At 45.3% G+C, this 21,418-nt stretch overlaps 1 protein-coding gene and 1 long non-coding RNA gene across 9 annotated transcripts in view; one reads left to right on the top strand and one right to left on the bottom strand.

Moving 5' to 3' along the window:
- Window positions 1-21,418, bottom strand: part of Cracd (capping protein inhibiting regulator of actin) — a 215,926-nt gene that overhangs the window by 90,249 nt on the left and 104,259 nt on the right. Inside the window, exon 1 of one of the 7 annotated variants that reach the window (XM_030254581.1) lies at window positions 626-1,070. The exons of the other annotated variants lie outside the window; for them this stretch is intronic. The gene's annotated coding sequence lies outside the window, so the exon portion shown is untranslated. Of the gene's footprint in view, window positions 1-625; window positions 1,071-21,418 lie in introns of those variants that run through there. 7 annotated transcript variants of the gene reach the window in all.
- Window positions 5,898-8,517, top strand: Gm34369. Of its 2 annotated transcripts, none has more exons than XR_389303.3 (2): window positions 5,898-5,921; window positions 8,185-8,517. It is a non-coding gene; the product is annotated as a predicted gene, 34369 (long non-coding RNA). The 2 variants fall into 2 exon arrangements; XR_389304.3 differs by lacking the exon at window positions 5,898-5,921 and adding an exon at window positions 6,728-6,765.

Genomic DNA, 21,418 nt, shown 5'->3' with positions numbered 1-21,418 from the left:
GCCGGCTTCTGCTGAAGCTGCCCAGTGTGTGGTACTTAAGTTACAGCACCCTAGAAAACTAGCACAATGGATTAAGTCTCCAGTCGCCTCCAGCCAGCAGTGCCAGCAACCCACTCCTAGTTAAGAGGAACTGTGGCCTCCGTTAAAAGAAAAAAAAATGGTCTTGCTTACTGCAGAAAATACATGTACAGAGCCCATTCACTTCAGAATCCTTTTCTTGTTCATGTAAAAAGCCAATTTAAATGACAATTCTCTCCCAGTACTCTTTTGCCAAGCTAGGGTATAGAAAGTACACACACATGGGCTTATACATTACACACACACACACACACACACACACACACACACAGTTCTCTGTTGTTAGGTCTTGAATAGGCTGCCAGTTCCCATAGTCGCTGGGGCTGATTCCAGCTGATTCTTGTCAGTTTAGCAGATGAGATTGGAACAGCTGCTTCTTCCATACACAGCATTGTCTTAAAAAGATGGTCAGATTGAATTACAATTAGATTACAGAGCTGCCAAAGAGGGCTGTAATTATAGCATTTTACTCGCCACGTTTACAAGGCAGACATATACGGAAAGGGAATGAAGGCAGAAGGTAAGGCAAGAAAGCCACATCACTTACCTCAGCAGGAAATCTGACAGAGGGAAGAGGGGAGGCTCCTTAGTCAGCAGGGGAGAGGAGCCCCTTGCCACCAACAGCTAGGCTTTGTGTTCAGGCGCTAGAGGACAAGATGTGGTGGAAGAGGAGGGCCAGCCAGGTTGCCATGACTCACCCACAGCTCCAGAGAAGCAAGGGAGGAGCTGAGGCCAAACCAAGGCGGCTCCTGCCAGGATGGCCAAGCCCGGTCCCTTGATTTGGTCTCATCTATAAGAGCATATTCATTTACCCAGCAGCTGTTTATCACGCAGCTCCGAGGAAGCTTGGAGACCGTCTCACTTCTGCTAGATAGCACAAAGACGAGAGAAGAAGAGATCCCATGGCCAGTTATGCTGGTCAACTCCCTTGCTAATCAATAATGCATTTAGCACCACAGGAGGAGCGACAGAACCTACTCAGCCCCCCTCAACCTCGGCATCCCACAGATAAATTGAAGATAGCAATGTTTATGCAGTGAGCGAACTCTTTGAAGGGTAACGATCTCAACAGCCAGCTGGACTCGCATCCGTGGATTCGACGAAGCAACAGACGCCTACTGTGCGCCTTGTATACGTAAGATGCTATGCTAGAGATGAATACAGAGGGGCTGATATAGATTTGTTTCTCAAGAGCTCACAGTTCTTTCGAAAAGCTAGAGCACAGAGACAGAGAAAGTAAGACATCCCCCGCCACACACACAATGATAATCACTAACTCAGGTATATATGTAATTGCAGTAGACTTAATGCTTATGTGCCTCCCAAATTCATAGGTTCAAATCCCAATCCAAGTCTATGTTCGTATAATGGTATTAAAAGGTGAAGCTTTGTGGATGAAACCTCCATGAAAGGGATTAGGACTGTTACAAGAAGGGCCAGAGAAAGATTCCCTCACCTGTTTCAATATGCGAGGATACAATACAGAGGAGTTTTCTCTGTGAGAAAGGGGGTTCTTTTTAGACATGGCATATGTCGGCATCCTTATATTTAACTTCTCAGCCTCCAGAACCTAGAGAAATAAACTAGACACCAGTCTACGATGTCTTCCTTTAGCAATCTAAATGGACGAAGACAGAAAGTTGCACAGGGAGGAAGCTGCCTGGTTCTATCTAGAGTCTTACCCCTTCCTTCCTTCCTAAATGGGACTATGTATAGTGCTTTCTGTTTGTTTATTGGTTTGTTTTAATCATTTTCAGGTTTACCTGTTTTCTTTCTCCTAAAGATACACCCTACTACACAATTCAATTATCTTTCCTCACTACCAGCCAGTGCTATTTCCATCACGAAAACGTCTTCTCCCAGAACACTGTGAAAAGCTCCAACTCCATCCCCTAATTTAAGGTATTGCTTAGTTACAGTGGAGCGGATCTCTGGGAGGAACGAAAACATCTCTAACAGTGCCACCGACGATAAAAGCAACTGCAGGAGTTTCTCTCAACTTAGAGGAGAGACGATGACAGTTTTCTTCTCTTCAGTGCCCTGGGCAGACAGAACCCATCTGCTGGCTATGTCACTCTTCCCTTGCTAATTTCAATATACGTCCTGCTCCCATCCACGCAACCCACCTTAACACAGTATCACAGGCAACTGGAAGATTCCCAAAACCGACTGTGATGTGGAGGTCATTTGCATTTAAGGTCAGGTTTTAGTTCTAACTAGGAATGTCCCATATAGGTGAAAATCGCCACCCATCGGGTACCACAGGGTTCAAGACCTCAGCTCGACTGGAGACCAGGCTGTTTGTGCATAGCCCATCGCCCCACAGGTACAGGCATCATCTTGGAATGAGACCTCTTTCAGGGAAGACAGATTCCAGACCTGACTAATATAGGGCATTTTTAATATCAGAAGAGGAACTTTCAAAATAAATGAGCATCCAGAAACGCTCAGAGGTTCAAGGAGATAAAGACCAGGCAGCAAACTACAGCAGCCCAGGTGCTTCAAGGGTTCAGATCCAGGGGTTTCGATGGCCTCCTGGGAACTATTAGGAAAAAAGAACTCTGTGGCCCTGCAGTGTAGGGAGCGCAGACTGGTCTGTCAGCCTGGCCCTGTGAAAGTGACACAGGCTGCCTTCTGCACAAGGAAGAAGGTTCAAGGCAGGGGAAGTCCAGCTTGCCTACTTGCTATCCCCATCAAGTGCCAGGCCATGAAGTATATCAGCTGGGATGTGTCTCCATGCAAGTCTTTCTGACTACACCAAGGCTTCAAGAGATGAGCCACAAAGCCACATCTGCCAGGGCAGGACACCATTCTCTCACTGCCAAAGGACACTCTGTACACGAGAGTAGAAGGCCACCAGTCCCAGACAGAGGTGAAGGTAGGTAAGTTCCATAAGGTCTTGGGGGAGTTAGGATCCTCTCTTGCTAATTGGAAATTGCTGCTCAGGGGGCCAGAGGTGATGGACAGGGCTTGTTGATATGGAGTGCACCCGGGGGATACAGATCACAAGGCAATCCTGGTCTGTGGGGAAAGGCTAGGACCTTATGACCCAGGGTCCATCATAGAAAGAAGAGACTTAGGCAGTATCTCCAGGGTAGTGGAGACTAGACGCACAGGGTGAGTTAACTTTGCAATTCCAAACTCTACCTCCTGTGAACTTGGATAAATCACAAAGAGTCACTCATAGAATGACTTCCCAAGTACCAACTAAAATAGTCCCCGAAGTGCTTGGTGACTTTTCCTTTCTTACCCTCTTGCTCATCAGAAATTAAAGTGGTTGTTATTGTGGTGAAATGAATGGTGGGGTTAAAACAGTGAGGTTGGCAACACAGAGGAAAGGAAAAAAGGAGGGCTTGAAGGTTGGTATAGGATTGCCACACTGACCCTGAGAGGAAGCACAGACTCTGGGAAAAACAATGCTGGGCTTAGGAGACTGCAGCTCCTAGAACCATCTGCCCCTGCCCTGTGAGCGCGCATGCACACACCCCCCACCCCCCATCCCCCGCACCCACCATGCTAGGTACTAATTAATGCCCTTTCCCTAGTACTTTTGTGTAGTTTCACCTTTACAACTATTCTTTTATCTAAAGCACCTAGTTTTAACAGACTGAATTGTGGGTAACGATGACGTCTAAGAAAGCCTCCGCCGATCAGAGGAAGACTGGCATCTGACCTTCCTGAGGGAGGGCAAGGGAAGTTAAAATGGTAGACCAAGTACAGATGGAGTCCGCCCTTTGCTGCAGCTCTGCTCAGCCCCGCCCCTGTCACGTCCTTCCCTCCCCCTCCTGTCGCAGCCTTTGCCTCCTGTGTGCTGAATGCACCTTGACTATTTGCAGGCTTCACCTGTGCCATGCTGGGACTTCTTCAGGAGCACAAGGAGACTGTTTCCAGGCTGGGGCAGAGGGAATGCTGAGAGAAAGAGGCATCTCTCCTCCCCTACCCCAGCTGCCAGCCTAGGCCAGGAAGAGGGAGAAAGGAGAAGTAATTTCCTTCGCTGCCCACTTCAACCGCAGACACTTCTGCTCCCTCTTTCAATAACGTGAAGTTTCAGGGTTTGATTGACATGCCTATCTGCCCTCCCGTCGCCCTCTTTTCAGCCTTTAGCATTTCCGTTCTTTTATTAAATGCTGGAGTTGTGTTGAGTCCAGTCCCAGCTGTGCAGCCTTAAGTCTGAATTAGTATTGATTGTTCTCTCAGTTGTAGGTTTCAATCTCTGACAGGTGGATGTTATCCACCTTGCGTTTTTGCCTTTACAGAAAGGGTATTAATAGTTATGCTCTTGGCTCGGGCTGGCTACGGAACTTGTCTGTTCTTTGGCATGATAATCCAGAAATGATGTCCACATCGGGCTCGGCATTGCTCACTTCAATTCATATTCAACAACAGAATGGTGTGCAAACATTTTTCTGCCTATTTATCCAATTTGCCAATTACTTTCTTTTCAGGTCGGTGAAATTTCCCACTGTTTCACTGAGGTAAATGGCTACTAGAGACTTTCAGTTAGGAGCTTTTATTAAAGTAACACAAAGTTCTGAGAAACCACCAGAAGGTAAGGTTTTAATTTTACCACCACCACCACCACCACCACCACCACCACCACTACTACTACTACTACTACTATTATAATCTTGTATTTCCTTTTGGTATATGTGAGGTATATATATTTGCATACCTTGAGTAATTCATATATATATATATATATATATATATATATATATATGTTACGATTCAGTTAAACTATATTTTCCTCATTCAAGCACAAAAAATGTTCTCAAGGCTGTGAAAATATACAGTTATTAAACCAGTTGTTAAGAAGACTTGAGTGTCCACCAAGAAGTCCTGAAGGGCAGTGAGACGGCTGAGAGGGAAGGGCATTTGCCATCAGCCCTGATGACAGTTTGACTCCACAGACCCATGCTATGGAAGAAGACCAAACTTCCAGAAGCTGTCTGGTGACCCCGCTGTGTGCAGTGGAACGTGACACCTACCCCCAAAAGTGTAAAAAGTTTTTTGTTTGTTTGTTTGTTTGTTTGTTTTGTTTTTATTTTTGTTTTTTTTTTAATAACTAAAAGTTCTTAAGGGCTGCATAGTGGCACAGATCTTGCCTATAACTCACAAGGACCTGGGTTCAATCCCCAACACTTCAGAAAAAAACAGAAAACCAGAAAAAAATATATAGTTATGATATAAAGTAGTAACAAAGCTAATTTTGTATAGGGGCACTCAGGAGACTTCTTTACAGTACCTATCCTCCCTCCCACTAATTCAGAAATTAGACACATGAGTTCTATCTGAAAAGATGACATTTCAAATTAATATCAGGAATAAAACTTTAAGGCTCAGCCAACTAAATCCTCTAAGTGACTGCGTTGTAGATAATTTTTTACTAACATGTTTGTGTTTATATTTATTTTCAAAATGTTTCTATAATTACAGGTATGGTAGTGCATACACATAATCACAATACTGAGAAGGTTTGAGTAGGATTTGAGGCCAGCCTGGTTGGTCTACATGGGACCAGTCTCTGGCTGTACTGGCTAGTTTTGTGTCAACTTGACACAGCTGGGGTTATCACAGAGAAAGGAGCTTCAGTTGAGGAAATGCCTCCATGAGATCCAACTCTAAGGCATTTTCTCAATTAGTGATCAAGGGGGAAAGGCCCCTTGTAGGTGGGACCATCTCTGGGCTGGTAGTCTTGGGTTCTATAAGAGAGCAGGCTGAGCAAGCCAGGGGAGGCAAGCCAGTAAAGAACATCCCTCCATGGCCTCTGCATCGGCTCCTGCTTTCTGACCTGCTTGAGTTCCAGTCCTGACTTCCTTGGTGATGAACAGCAGTATGGAAGTGTAAGCCGAATAAACCCTTTCCTCCCCAACTTGCTTCTTGGTCATGATGTTTGTGCAGGAATAGAAACCCTGACTAAGGCAAATTGGTACCAGCAGAGTGGGGTATTCCTGTGACAACCTAACCATGTTTTGGGAAGGACTTTGGAACTTTGGACTTGAAGATCCATTCGTTGTTAAGAGCTCTGTCAGATGTTTTGTAGGAGCTTGGAAGATAATGTTGAGAACAGTGCAGAAGATGGAGGCCTGGCTTGTGAAATTTCAGAGGGAAAATTAAAGACTCTTCTCAGGGCCATTGCTATTTTGATTGTGAAGATTCTGTAGTTCTGGTTAGCTGGGGCTGAAGAATCAGCTGTGATTAACAAGATACCAGAACTACTAAAGCAAAAACTTTGCATTACTGGGACTATTGATGCTGGTTAGCTGGAGCTAAGAAATTAGCGGTGATTAAGAAGAGACCAGCATCATTGAGGTGACATCTTCTGGGAAGTGTTTTCTGAGAGCACAGTGGCTGTGTTCCAGAGATAGCCAAAGTTGTACCTTGTGCTGTGGCTGGACTTGGTAATGTGTAAGGGTCACCCAGGTGGTACTGGTTTTGAAGGCATGAAGGAGTTGAGCAGAGCAGCTGAGGCTTGGCACTGTGAGAGGCCATGGAAGGCCATTGGTGAAAGTGCAGCCTCAGTTGCAATTGATGGCCCAGGACTGAAGGGGTCATGCAGTGTTTTGGAGATGCCAGTACCATGAGATGACCACCAAGAGCAGCAGCAGCAGTGGAATACAGGCATCTTTCTGACCTGCTTGAGTTCCAGTCCTGACTTCCTTTGGTGATGAACAGCAGTATGGAAGTGTAAGCCGAATAAACCCTTTCCTCCCCAACTTGCTTCTTGGTCATGATGTTTGTGCAGGAATAGAAACCCTGACTAAGGCACTGGCCTTCATAGCAAAAGAAAGAAAGAAAGAAAGAGAGAGAGAGAGAGAGAGAGAGAGAGAGAGAGAAAGAAAGAGAGAAAGAAAGAAAGAGAGAAAGAAAGAAAGAAAGAAAGAAAGAGAAAGAAAGAAAGAGAGAAAGAAAGAGAGAAAGAGAGAAAGAAAGAGAAAGAAAAGGGCTATAATGTGACTCATGAATTTTACAATTATAAAATAAAAATTATGTCAAAAGCTTTAGTCATTTTTTCCATATATTTTAGAACTATCTTTTCCTCTATAAGTGGCTTATTAAATGGATAAACTGATAAATTAATTTTACTTAGTCATTAAGCAGGTTCCTAGGACTTCTGTTTGTCAACATTTTGACAGCTTGTCTAAATTACTGTACTCTTTCATCTTCGAAAGCCTTAAGTATATCATTTAATTTAAAAAAATGTAGCTGAAATCCACTTAATTCAATTTTAAAACGTATCAAGTAAGAAGTAAAATATCCTCCAATACCAGATGAGACCCCATAACAGACCGATCTATAAGCATGCTTCTTATAAACAGGATGCGAATTGCCATGTCTCCTTTTATACATAAAATGTACCACACACTAGTGTTCTGGACAGGACACACACACATCCTCTGTCTGTCCACATCACAAGTTAGCCAACTTTCCCATCACTGAATAAAACCTCCCAGCTTCTTGCTGTAGCCAGTATGGCATCAGTGGATTCATTTAAAATTATTTATGGAGACAGAATCGAACTATTTTTCTCGTGGTGGCCTCCAACCCCTGGCCTTAAGCAACCCCCCTGCCTCAGCCTCCCAAACAGCCAGGACTCCAAGTTGCATGCCAGTGGTCAGCTATACATACATTTTTTTCTTTTTCTTTTTTTATAGCTTACGCGTTTATTGAGTTCTTAGTGCTATCTATTAAAGAGGATAGATACTACCCAAACAGCTTCTTGAAAGATTCATAAATTACACTAATAATGTATGAACTTCCACATTTCCAAATCCTTAAAGGCATTTATCACTGTCAACTTTTAAACTGTTCTTCGTGCAATTCTTGAAAAAAATTTCATTGGTATCTCCACAGACTACCCTTTCTCTCTCTTTTATGTCTGGTTCTTCTGTACAGGTATCCACATTCATTGTCTACTCATTGACTGCCTCTGTCTGGTTGTCCATGATTACACACTCACTACTCCGTGCCCCTGCATGTTCACGGCGAAAATCCCTCCTTTCTCATGCTGAGTACAGGTTTGCCCTGGGTTTGAGGGCATCAGCTTCATCTAAGGTCATAGCAGCGTCGTTAAGTTTTCTATGTTTTTATACTCTTTGCATACAGGCATAGACAGCATCTACCCGCCGTATCAGCCACCAGCTTCAAGATTCCGAGGGCCCTTGGAAGTCCTGCTGCAAAGAAATGGCTCGCTAGAGCATCAGAGCACGCAGCCGTGAAGTTATCTTCTTGACTTAAATAATTTCATGTGTACACACACGGCAGCAAGAACCACACGCACAGCACACCTCAGCACACCGCAAGCAACATTAAAGAGACAGCGCCATCTTCACTCTCCAGAGATTGAAAAAAAATACATACACGCAAGATGTGCATTAGCCCACATAAAAATACCTGGATTTGTTTTTTTAAGAGCTAAAATAAAATGCATTAAAATTGGGGAGTGTTTGATTTGAATGGTGCATTGTAGACATTTTCTTCAAACTAATGTTATTTTAATTTCATTCTTTAAAAGCAAAAATTAAAAAAAATTAAACAGCAGCATTTGTCCAACTTTGAGTAAACCAAAAAAAAAAAATCTACTTAAGTATATAGTTTAAAAAGGCTTATTTATGGTACCCATGTGTGATGTCTCAACAAGGCTCTTTTCTTGCTGTTGCTTTCTCCTCCTTTTCTTTCTTCCGTTCTTCAATTAAAAAAATAAGAAGCCTTTTACCATTTTGTTTTGTTTTAAGAGACAAGGACTCGTTCTGTCGCTCAGGGTGCCCCCAAACTCCTAGGCTCAAGTGATTCTCATGCCTCGGCTTTCAACTCGCCTGGGTTACAGGCGTGTACCTATGGTCTGTGGGCTCCTGCCTGCCTGGCTTATTAAGGTTTGTTATTTTAAGTAAACTGTAATAGACATCGCTGTGTACATGTGATAACCTGAGGAGACCTCCACCTTTCCTGGTCGGTGTTTTTGTGAATGTAGAATCGTTTTAAAATATGAAATCTACTTAAACTATGTTGCATTCCTCATTAATCTTTCCCTGACTTTACATAAAGGAATTCTGGAAGTTAGTAGACATGGCGAGACTCGTTCCCAACCCTTCATTTGGCAGCCATGGTCAATGAGCACACACTTGAAAGAGGCTCCTAGGGACTGCCACTGCAGTGAGCTGTCGGGATATTTGAAAATGGCTGGGTGACTTTTATACTGGGAGAACTAAACATATCCTTGTGTTGACTGAGCCAAGCTCCCAGCATGCCCACTAGACTCGACCTTATAATGTGGGTCTGAGTGCAATGTGGGGCAGAGAATAAAGAAACACACTCCTCCCATTTTGTCTACACTCACTCAGAGGCTGGGTTCATAGTCGCTGATAAGTGAAGATTTCATTGTGTTGAGTTATTTTTATGTGAGGAAAAATAAGTTGTGGATTAATTAAAGAGCCACAGAGATAAATTAACTCCATTTATCAACAGTGTAATATAATGGGCAGTGGCTCTCTGGGGCTGACTCTTCCACCAGCCTCCCTGTTTGAGGGGCTGGGAGTGCAGCCGAGTTGGCAGTGCTTGCTTAGCTGCATAGCTGCATAGCTGCAGTCCAGGGTTTGATGGTCATCACCATAAAAATCGTGTGTGGTGGCACATGCCTGTAACCCCAGCCCTCCTAGGTGGATTCAGGCTCATGAGAAGTCAAGGTCCTCCTCGGGTACATAAACACTCTATTTGAGGCTAAGCCATGGCGGGGGTGGGGGTTGTGCAACAAAAACAATTAAGGATATCTCAAAAGATTTAGGGTGACTTCCAAGATGAAAGTGACATCATTTTACTCTAACTCATTCATTTAAAAGAGAGAGAGAGAGAGAGAGAGAGAGAGAGAGAGAGAGTGCTGAGAGAGCCTTCTGAATGTGTTGTTTCTATACTTTAAAAGCAAATAATAAGATTCATGGGAACAAAATAATACTTGGGAACAAAAGAAGAGGTCTTATGATATATGGAGGTCTGATGACCGGTGTGAGAAACAGGGGATTCCAGATTCAGGTCTGAAAAGACAGCCTTTTACTTTCAGAGGCCTGACCTGTGTGTTTAGAAGGTCAGGGAAGGAATTGAGAGGAAAGCAGTTGCTATTCCGTTGTTTGGGGGTGGTTGTACCTCTAATGTTACTCTGTTTCAAAGAAGCTGCCAGAAGGGAATCCGCAGGACCGCCCAGGGAGCAGCCAGCTGATGACTCAAAAGCAAGCTCAGGGCTACTCCAGGTTCACCTAAGCATCTGTAACTGCAGGCCCTGGTTCCCTAAACCCCAGCCACCTGCTGCGGTGAAGGGCTTGCTCTGGTCTCCTCCTGAGTCCTTGGCATTTGCCCTTCAGCTTTAAGTGAGCAAACCTTTTGCTGTCATTAGGTTTTGAAAAAAGGGAAAAAATCATAAGGAGGGGACAGATTTTCTTTCTGCATTCTGTGGCTATGTTTTTAAAGAAAAACAGTATTTGTGACCTATGGTACCTAGAACTTACAACAATAACAACAAACCTCACAAATCCGTTTCTTCCTCTGCTTCGCCATAGTACTACACAGCTGGAGGCAGGCCTGATAGTCACCTGGGCCCTCGTTTCTTCCTGTTTCCATCCCAGATGCGGGCCCTCCCAAGGAACAGGTGGGAAGAAATGCTGAAGGAGGGTGTAACCAGATCACCGCCAATCTGGTACTTCTCTGGTTAGCCTCTCTTCTTTGTTTTTTGGGGTTTTTGTTGTTGTTGTTGTTTTGTTTGTTTGTTTTTGTTTTTTAATTAATTAATTTATTTTATGTATTATGAGTACACTATTGCTCTCTTCAGACACACCAAAAGAGGACATCGGATCCCATTACAGATGGTTGTGAGCCACCATGTGGTTGCTGGGAATTGAACTCAGGACCTCTGGAAAAGCAGTCAGTGCCCGTAACCACTGAGCCATCTCTCCAGCCCTCTTCTTTGATTTTGAAACTCAGGTTTGGGCACTACACATTTCCTTGTATCTGAAAGGGATGGGAGTGGAAAGCTATACAGCAACAAATTATATTTTAATTCAGATGAGGCCTCACTCTCTTCCCTAGACTGGCCTCTGGGCTCAAGGGATCATCTTGCCTCGGTCTCCTGAGTAGCGGTGTTTATGCCTGTACCACCACACCTGGCTTATATACAGATATTTTAACCCACAAATGAAATCTGGGTTTTTCGGGATTTACATGAGAGGCGGGCACCTGGGAAGCCCACTCTTTTATGCCTCCAGATAACATGCAACTATGTAGCAGTGGATGATCACACAGCCAGGTAGACTTTGTGATTTCTGATGAGAGAAAATCAGAACTGTGTAGGAGACTCACATCATCAAGAACAACAAAAAAACTTTAAAAATCGTCCTGCACAGGATCTGGAACGTCTCAAAGGACATGGTCAGTTTCATCGTCTTAAGTCACAGAAAATTATAGTGGGGCATGGCTTTCTCAGACACTGTAAAGTCCCCTTGGCGGACCGTGTGCATCCCTGCAGATGGTGTATATCCACAGGTGGGGATGAGAGGGACAGAGGGAGGGACAGACATTCAATCTTAGCCTAATGCAGAATGCCTTCCCTGACTACTCTTACTCCAGGTCTGATTGTCACTGTTCAAAAGGGAAGTGTGTGAGTCATCTAAATAAGCCATTTCTACTTCCTTTTAAAATACAAACTGAGCTGTTGAAAGTTCGAGCAAGACAAGGCTATACCACACACTGAGAGTCAAGCAGCAAGGATTCCCCGTCCCTCTCATCTCCCTTCTGTCCTGCCAAGAAAGGCGGGTTCAGTCCACACTCTCCCACTGTGCTCCAAGCCACTGTGAGAACTATCAAGGACTATCCCAGGGAAAAAGAAGACAAATGGAAATCAGAGTTAAAAGTCAAGCTGCAGCAGGGTGTGGTGGCGCACGCCTTTAATTCCAGCACTTGGGAGGCAGAGGCAGGCAGATTTCTGAGTTTGAGGCCATCCTGGCCTACAGAGTGAATTCCAGGACAGCCAGGGCTAGACAGAGAAACCCTATCTCGAAAGCCCCACCACCAAAAAAAAAAAAAAAAAAAAAAAGTCAAGCTGCTCTGAGCACTACCAATAAAAACAAGAGAGAAGCTCTGTTTGCTGAAAACTTCTGGGGTGATTTTAATTCATCTAATACTGACGAACAGGAAGATTAAATAAATGCTATCCTTATCTGTAAAATGTTTGCCTGGCATGGTAGCACATATTTATGATCCTACCACTTGGGAGATGGAAGCAGGCAGTCAGCAGGTTGTAGTCTGAGTTACCCAATAACCCAGTAACTCGGCCTTAAGAAGAAAGACAAAGTAAAACCATAGCATCGCGAGTGATCATTTCTCCATATTAGATTATACCTTAAGTAGAATACTTCATGTCTCAGAGCCAATATGGAGCTTAGATACAGTAGAGCCATGTCTTGAGGAGAAACAGATATGTACAGCCACCTTGGTTGTCTTTCTCCCTTGCCATGCCTAGAAAAAAAAAGTTTGAAGCCTCTTTCCTATTCTAGCTACCATTTCTAATTAGGGCGATGAGCCCGGTTCCCATAATCACTCTGGCTTTCTAACTCCATTGCCTCTTGTACCTGGGAGATGGGAAATGAGATAATCCAGATTGATAGGATAAACTGTAAGGACATGCACGAAGTGCCAAGTGGAGACAAATGAGCTCTGCCAAGAGTCCAGCATGGATGACGGGTTTCTCCTGAGGTGCCTGGTTTGGCATTGTTCACCTCTGGGTGCTCTCTGCTGAATCCAACACGGGAGAGGTCATTGTGTGGATGACCAGGAAGTAAATCCAGGCATTTTTATACACAAAGCACAACAGGGAAAGACAGCTTCTGTCTCTTTAACTGGCAACTCACAGCAGCCCCTTTGTACCATACCTGCAACCTGGGCGCTCAGAGCCTCGCTGTGGACAGTCTTTGTTAGTTTAATTTCCTCCGAGGCCATGGCTTTTAAACGGTACTGAAATAAAAAGAGTACAGTATGCGAACGTGTGAATGCGATGCTTGCAGAAACGAGGGCTGGGCGGTTTGCCCCACTCACAGCATCAACCCCCCCACCCCCCCATAGCATTGGTTCTGCTGGTCAGGGATGCCAGATTGCACCTGTTGGCGAGCTGAGGCATATAAACGTTATCGAATGGGAGCAGAGAAAACCAAGAGTCACCCATGCTCAAACACTGGCGTTCTTATCGCTTGCCGCCGTCCACACAAACAGCACACAGCCAGTGAATTACAGCCTCTGTCACGTTGCTGACCCTCGTCTGGAAGAAGACATTTGCTGTGTTCCTCAGACCAGAAAAGGACAGGTAGGATTTACACAGGGCCACGTTCCTTTTGATTAGTAGCTGAATCAATGTTTACGCTGAGTCACACCACTTAACCCCTAAACCGGGCATGAGGAAGCCGTAGCCCATCAAATGTCCAAACACTTAGCGTTTCGATGGCTCTGTTTCAAAATGATCTCTACGTTAGCAGGAAGAACGATGTCAACAGGCGTCATTGCGTTAATCAGAATAAGCCAAACTGGGACAAATACTGTGCAGTTTCTCTTACATGCAGAAACTAGATCTGAAATTATATATGTATACGTTCGCATACCTACATGTGTACGTGTGTATTTATATGTCAAGACTCAAAGGGGACCATGATCGGAGAGAAAGATATTAAAGAAATGGGGGGACAGGTGGTAGTGGAATACACGTAACAGGAAAGCAGAGGCAGGCCTTGTGGGGACAGAAAGGGAGGCAGCTGGGAGGAGGCAGGATTATGGGGGGGGTGGGACCACATAAGATGAAAGTCAAATAATACATATTCACAAAGATGCCACCAGGAAACTCAGCAGTTTGTAGGATAACTCAAAATTTTAATTTAAAATAAAATGGGAAAGATCTCCAGGGCTGTAGAGATGGCTCAGCGGTTAAGAGACTGTCTGCTCTTCTAGAGGTCCTGAGTTCAATTCCCAGCAACCACATGATGGGTCAATCTATAATGGGATCTGATGCCCTCTTCTGGCACGAAGTTGTAATGAAGATAGAGTAATGAAGAAGAGGCACTCATATACATAAAATACATAAATCTTAAAAGAATATCTCTAATACCCAAACGTGCACCTCCTTGTCTTAGCATTTCTTGAGGGGGGGGTAGATGAACAGGTTTATGAAATGCTGTTATATGTAATGAAATTTTCAATTGTTCCTACATTATCTTTCCCAGCAACTCAAAATTATTTGCAGGTATTTATTTTTACAGATATTGTTTATTAAGAAAAAAATTCCCTGACAGAAAAAAAAATGATTTTTGAAACATTTAAATCTCTGTAAGGTCAAAAGTTATGGGTTGAATGTACATTAGTTACTCTCCTTTTTGCTATGACAAATCCTGACTGGAGCAACTTAAAGGTAAAAGATTTATTTTGGTCCGTATTCTAAAGGAACCCACTCCATCATGTCACAGAAAGCGTGGCAACCTGGAGTGGCTTGGCCTGCGGTTGCTGGAGCTAGCCACTAGGCTTCCCCACCTCTCTGTGGAAGGGCAGCAGAGAACAGGAGTGCTGGCGTTTAGCTCCTTTCCCCTCTTCCCCGTTTTATCTGTCTGGCTCCCCAGCTCATAGAATGGCATCACCCACGTTCAGGGTGGGTTTCCCTCCTCAGCTAATTCTCTCTAGAAATGGCCTTACACACATGTACCAGTCACTGGGACCATGACTCGGGAAAGAATTATATATGGTAGGTCTAATGAAGTCCCTCCTTGTTCTCCAGAGAGTGAACAAACGGTCAAGCCTGGCCCTTCTGTGCACTCTGGGTTGTCTCCCCACCACCGTCCCTCTCATGTTACCAGTTACAATTTGTTTCCATTTTAAGTTCTATTTCTCCGAAAGGTAAGTTGCATTGTTTTTCTGTTGGAGTACCAGGTTCCTTGGTCCCTACCTTCTTAGCTAGTGCTAGTAAATTGTCTCAGCACCATAATCCCATATTTTGAAGAGCTTCTCTTATACCTTACCATTTTTTGTTACTGGCGCCATTTTTGAAGTATGCTTTCATTCTGTTACCAGGGCATCCATCACCCTCTTCTGTCCTTCTCTGGTACTGCACTCATGTGGTACACACACACACACACACACATATAGGCAAACACATTCATACACAAAATAAAATTAAAAGGGAAATTTTATTATTAAAAAAGGAAGCCTCTCCCCTTAAAGCTTATGTATTACTTCTGGCTTCTCTTAATTCTACTGGATTTATTGCTATGGTAGTGAACACAGTCTTAGCATAAATGTCACCTCTCCATTTGAAATGGTCCAGATCAACCCAAGGAATTAACTACCATACAGGGTCGGCTCACTGTCAGAGCACACTATCTCTGCTTCCCATGTGTCTCCAGCCACTCAGGATGCTGTATTGGAACATCACAGAGTGTAGGCTAAACACAGAAATTCTATTCTCCAGCTTTGGAGAATAGAACTCCCAGATCAAGGTCCAGTAGATCTGGTGTCAGGGGGAGGGGCCCTTGCTGGTTTACTTGGTGGTATCTTCCATGTATGTCCCTACATGGCTGAAAGGCTTAGGCTGCTCTCTGGGGGAATCTTTTATAAGGACATTACTTCCATTTGTGAGTGCCCTGCCCTCAAGACCTGGTCACCTCCCTGGGGGGCTTGCCAGCCACCACCACCCTGGAAGTTTTCATTTAAGACTGAAGCATAAAGAACAGAACATATTGGTTTTACTTTTATTTTGTTGGCCTCTGTACATGCTGTGGTATTAACTGTTCCTTATTCAATATTAACATCTTAGCTGCCTCCTTAGCTGAAATAGTCTTATCATTGGACGGGGTGTGGTGGCCCAGTCCTATAATCCCAGCACAGGTGAAGCAGTGGTGGGCAGATCTATGTGAGTTTGGGTCCAGCCTACACAGTGAGTTCTAGGTCAGCCAACTACATAGGAACACTTTGTCTTTTTTTTTTTTTAAATCCATGTCATTGGAAAAATGGATATTTTGTAACTTCATGACTTTTCTTTGCTTCTGCCCTCATACTGCCAAGACTGGTACAATGTTGCTTTTGGATACAATTTCCTCAAGATGGACTCACAAATGACCTTTGTTGGGATGACCTGAAATCAGTTTTGTATTTCCTTTTGTAGTCTATTGTCACCATAGGTGGCAAACACTGTCTCTAATGTTTATAAAGATGGGACGAAACACAGCTCAGAGTGGCATATGAGAATGTATTTCTAATTATTTTATGCCAACTCCCATTGATTCTCCAAAAGACATCAGCTACTTCCTGAGTGTCTGTAAAGTGCACTGTATCATCATACAAGAAAAGAGACTATAAAACAGGCATTAGTTCGGTGTAGAGCACAACACAAGCAATTCCAGCACTTGGGCCTGAAGGCTGTAGGAGTTGCCCTGAATTCTAGGCTGGCCTACACCACCGAGAGAAGAGTAGGTCAGACTATAGGATGAGACCCTGTTTCAAAGAAAGGAAGGAAGCAAGTAGAGAAATGAGGACAGAAGAAAACAGGAGGTGGAGGAGGAAGAAGAGGTCTTTATTTTAAAGAATTGAAAAAATATTTTAAAATTTATGTATATGTGTGTGCTTGCCTGGCTGTCTGTGCATTGTGTGCATGGTAGTGGCCAGAAGGTGGTGTAAGATTCCCCTAGAACTGGAGTTAACAGATGGTTGGGAGCTGACTGGGAGCTGACTGATAAGGATGCTTGGAACAGAACCTGGTTAATAACAATAATTAATAATAACAATAAATAATAATGTATACATCATTTTACCTGCATGTGTATATGCCCATAGGCCAGAAGAGGGCACCAGATCCCATTACAGATGGTTGTGAGCCACCATGTGGTTGCTGAGAATTGAACGCAGGACCTCTGGAAGAGAAGCTGGTTCTCTTAACCTCCGAGCCATCTTTCCAGCCCACAGAAAGTGTTCTTAACCTCCGAGCCACCTCTCTAGTCCCCTGGAGGGGTCCTTACCGCTCACATCTTCACCATTGCTAGGCAAAGCTTCCACTGTTTACCCGCTGTTGAGCTTCACAGATGCGAATCTGTTCTGTTCCCACCTGAGGGCCCATTTCCCCTGAGGAATGCCATCATACAGGGTGGCTGTGTTGCTCCTTTAAGAAATTCCCCTAAGGGCTGGCAATAGTGCTGAACAACACCTGTCACGGGGCAGGGAGAGTCCCTAACATCCCTGATCATGTTATTTTACAAGGCAAAGGAGGCTCAGCAGATTTGACACTGTGAGAGATGCTGAGACTGGAAGGTCAGGCTTAATTATCTGGGTGAACCCAGTAAAATCACAGGGGTCTTCAAAAGTGGGAGAGCGGGGTGGGACACTCACAGGAGGAGCTGTGCAGAGAGCTGTGCAGGTCCCTAGATGGGAGAGGCCTCAGTGGGACACTGCTTCTGGTGTTGAAGAAAGAGGAAGCTGCCACAAGCCAGGGAAGGCAGGAAGCCTCCCCAAGCTATCCAGGAGTAGGAGATTCTCCGCTGGAAGGTTCCAGAAGGAAGCAGCCCTGATGGCTTGTTTTAGATATCTAGAGCTACAGTGTATCCTCCGCTAGTATGTTTATAAGACTGTGTTACAACAGGAAACTAATGTAAGTTCCCAGCAAAATTACTGAGGCTTCTATGGATAAATCCTTTTGGGAACCTCCAGTTTACAATGTCTCCAGGCTATCTATAATTTGGAAGGTGTTAAAATAAGGGATCCTGGCTGCACTCTGTTTACATCCGAATTCCCCAAAGGCATTTCACCACAGACACTTTAAAGACAATCTTTCAAATATTTCTTCAGACTCCCTTAGCCTTGTGTACACACCACCTGAGAGAAGCGTAGTATGGCAGGGAGCGCTTGGTGCGGTGGGGCCGTCATGTGGGTGAGAAGGCAGAGGAGGGGAATGCTAACACTAGCCGTAATTCCTCCACAACTCTTTTATTCCACCCAGGTATCCAGTCCCAGAGGATGCTGCTGCCTGAATTCATGGTGTCTTCCCAGTCATTCCCACTTTCTAGAAACACCCTCACAGACATCACCAGAAGTGTGCTCAATGTCTCGGAGCCTCTGGGAAACAAGAGACCAAGCAGTTACGCTACCCGTGATGGCGGCAGGAGATGCTGACATGTTCATGTATATTTACCGATGTCTAAAATCCACTCCACTGAAGGCAGTCACTTATTTCTGAGCCTTCGTCAGGGCTCAATAGTGTGGCATAATGGGCTGATGGTGGAAGAGGATGTGATAAAGACCTCCAGGGAAAATGCCATGGGCTCAAGGAAATCATCATCTGGTAGGAGAGAGGACCTATTTACTAAGTCACAAGCCAGGTAGAGCGGAAGCTCTGCATAGAATGGGGTGCAGAGAGACGTCCGCAGGAACTGCTGTGGGAGTCCACTGGAAAGAATCACTTCTGAGAGTGGGAGGGGAGGGTCAGAGGGCCTGTCATTTGCAAATGTGTTTAAAGACAGCTGAGTCCTTAGGCTGAAGAAACAGAGAGAAGTGTGTGGATGGAGCACAGACAGTTGCTACTGTCTCTATGACAGGCACCATTTAAGTTACAGCCCCAGGGTTCCCAGGTGGGGCAATATGTTAGGTCCTGGTAAAAACTCGTCCTTATGACTGCCTTGTCTGGCCTCAGTTGGAGAGGATGTACCAACCCTGCAGAGACTTGAGGGCCCTGGGAAAGGGGATGCCTGGGTGGGTGGGGAGGGGGAGCACCCTCTCAGAGGCAAAGGGGAGGGGGAATGGGAAGAAGAACTGTGAGAGGGGCAAGGTCTGGAATGTAAATAATTAAAATAATTAATTTAAAAAGTCCATATTTGTTAGATAATCAAAGCTGTGAACCGGGGCTCTAGCAGAATGGCGACACTTGTTACAGGTTAAAGAACCATATTTATCATCAGTTCTTGAATGTGAAGTTCAAGTTCTGCCTCCAGTGCTCCTCTAGGGCTGTTTTCCACCATGGGAAGGACTTGGTGAGGCTTGTGCCCAGCATTCTCAATACCCCAGCCTTCTTCCTCGTTCCCCCGGAGCTCTGAACTTCAGAATTAAAGTCCTTTATTTCAGAGAACTTAACACCAGTTCTGTGGCTGTGCATATAAATAAGGTTTGTTTTTTTTTTCCCTCTCCTTTGATAGGAAATGGTAGTGGAGACCCCTCTCCCTGCTGACTTTAGCTTTTTCTGTTCAGGGTCCATTTTGGTCTCCTTAGGAGCAAAACTCTTACTGTTTGTCCTTTGTACGCCTCAAGTGCAGAGCTCTGCCTTTTCCGTGGGAGGCATTTGGCATGTTTGCCCAAATGCTGAAAGGGCCCTGGGATGTGAACGCTTGCCAGTTCGAGCCAGTGTGGAAAAGAAGTGAAATTTTACTTATTTTAATAAGGCAAAGATTAAAATGGGTGGCATTTTAAGGGTGAGGAGCCGGCATAGTTTTCTCCCGTGGTTTTAACCTCTTTAACTTCTGAGGCTTAAACAGCCAATCAAGAAGCTGCCTTCCCAAGTTACACCAGAAGAAGGGGGGGAGGGTCCCCCTCCCAAGAAGCATGTTCATCTGGCAGGACCTCTGCTGATTGTGGGTCCCCCTTGTTTGTCTGGCAAACACCCTCTTCTCTTTCCAGAGGGCTCACATGGCACGCCTGGGAGGCCCCTCTTCACCCTGTGCGGGCTGTCGGCTTTGCCTACTGCGATCCAGGCACTGTGTGCAGAAAACATTCTCAAATATCGCTAACCACACTTTATCCCGCTATCTGTTTACATATCTGAATTCAGTTTGGTGAAGTTCGGTTCACGTGGCAATGCCCTTGGTGTTTGCTCAAGCTAGATTCACAGGCTCTGAGGCAGGAGGGGGCTCTTGGCTTTCAAGCTGCCTTCTACTTCCAAGCCCCTGCAGAAGCAGGACAAGCAGCCGCAGACAGATGGTAGGTAGCAGGAGGGCATGGCATTAACCCTAGACAGCAGGGTCTCATTTATATCCTTAGCCCCCGGCACCAAGTTTGGTACAGGAGCAGCCACAGGCATGCTAATGGAGAGAGAGGGAGGAGGGGGATGGGGAGGGGGAGGGGGGAAAGAGAAGCAGAAGAAGAAGAGGAGGAAGAGAGGAGAGAAGTCACAAAAGCCATCCCAGTACTCCGCAGGTGTTATTTTGAGATGTCTTGGAAGTAACTCTTTGGGGTTGAAATCTGGGGATTCTGTCCACTCTCATGCACAGTGTGGTAACATGATATTCAACTCTGGTTGGAGAGAAGCCATCGAGAGCTTGTATTTAACTGTGGTCCCAGAGTCCTTGTTAAGGACCTGCCAGGAGGCCTCAGAGGAGAGATGCACAGGTAGTCTCCACTGACTGAGCCACGAGCATGATTCAACCCCATTCTTTGGCTCTGCAGTCTTAGAACATAGGCTCTTTTGTCACCAAAAGAGGATTTACCGGGTCCTGTTTGCCACAGTTTCCCCCTTCTCCACCTGTGCTGCCGTCTTAGGTGACGCCTGGCAGATGGAGAGGGGACTCACGTTTCAAGCCTTCTCAGTCGGCGGCCCCCAGATCCCTTCCTGAGCAAGAACTGCTTCCCTAAGGAGGTCCCCGGGAGATGACAGTATAAAGTATGCCTCAAATTTTCATCCCCGGCAGCTGGTATCATCTAACCCCCTCGGGAGAGAACACGGCTTTGTTGCTTAGGCTGGCAATCTAATCTCTGGGTCCTCGGCCAAAATATCAATTACAGGTTCAGCTGCATGATGGGATACATCAGAGTTCAGGCAACAGGAACAATGGCAGCCTAGGTCAGGGGCTGGGGGGCAGGTGGCTGAAGGAAGTGGGACATATGGCAGGGGTGAAGTCAGGTAAAACTGACTCCTCCCGCCTTTGCAGATTAAGTAATCTCATCTTAAAGTGATGTCAGTCTCCTGAAGCAACTGCAGAGACCGATGCTTCCCTGAGGCAGTTTTCTCGGAGGATTCAATTAGAAACCACGGATGCGCCCACAGCCTATTAGCGCTCCTGAAGTAGGATGAGGTCATCCTTGCACAGCCTCCCTGTCCCCACCAGTCATCCCTGTACAGCCTCCCTGTGCCCACCAGTCATCCCTGCACAGCCTCCCTGTCCCCACCAGTCATCCCTGTACAGCCTCCCTGTCCCCACCAGTCATCCCTGCACAGCCTCCCTGTCCCCACCAGTCATCCTTGCACAGCCTCCCTGTCCCCACCAGTCATCCCTGTACAGCCTCCTTATCCCCACCAGTCATCCTTGCACAGCCTCCCTGTCCCCACCAGTCATCCCTGCACAGCCTCCCTGTCCCC

Source organism: Mus musculus, chromosome 5 (assembly GCF_000001635.26).
Source record: "Mus musculus strain C57BL/6J chromosome 5, GRCm38.p6 C57BL/6J".
NCBI classification, from domain to species: domain Eukaryota; kingdom Metazoa; phylum Chordata; class Mammalia; order Rodentia; family Muridae; genus Mus; species Mus musculus.
The sequence above is the reverse complement of the archived record's forward strand: the minus strand, read 5'-3'. Positions and strand labels throughout refer to the sequence as shown.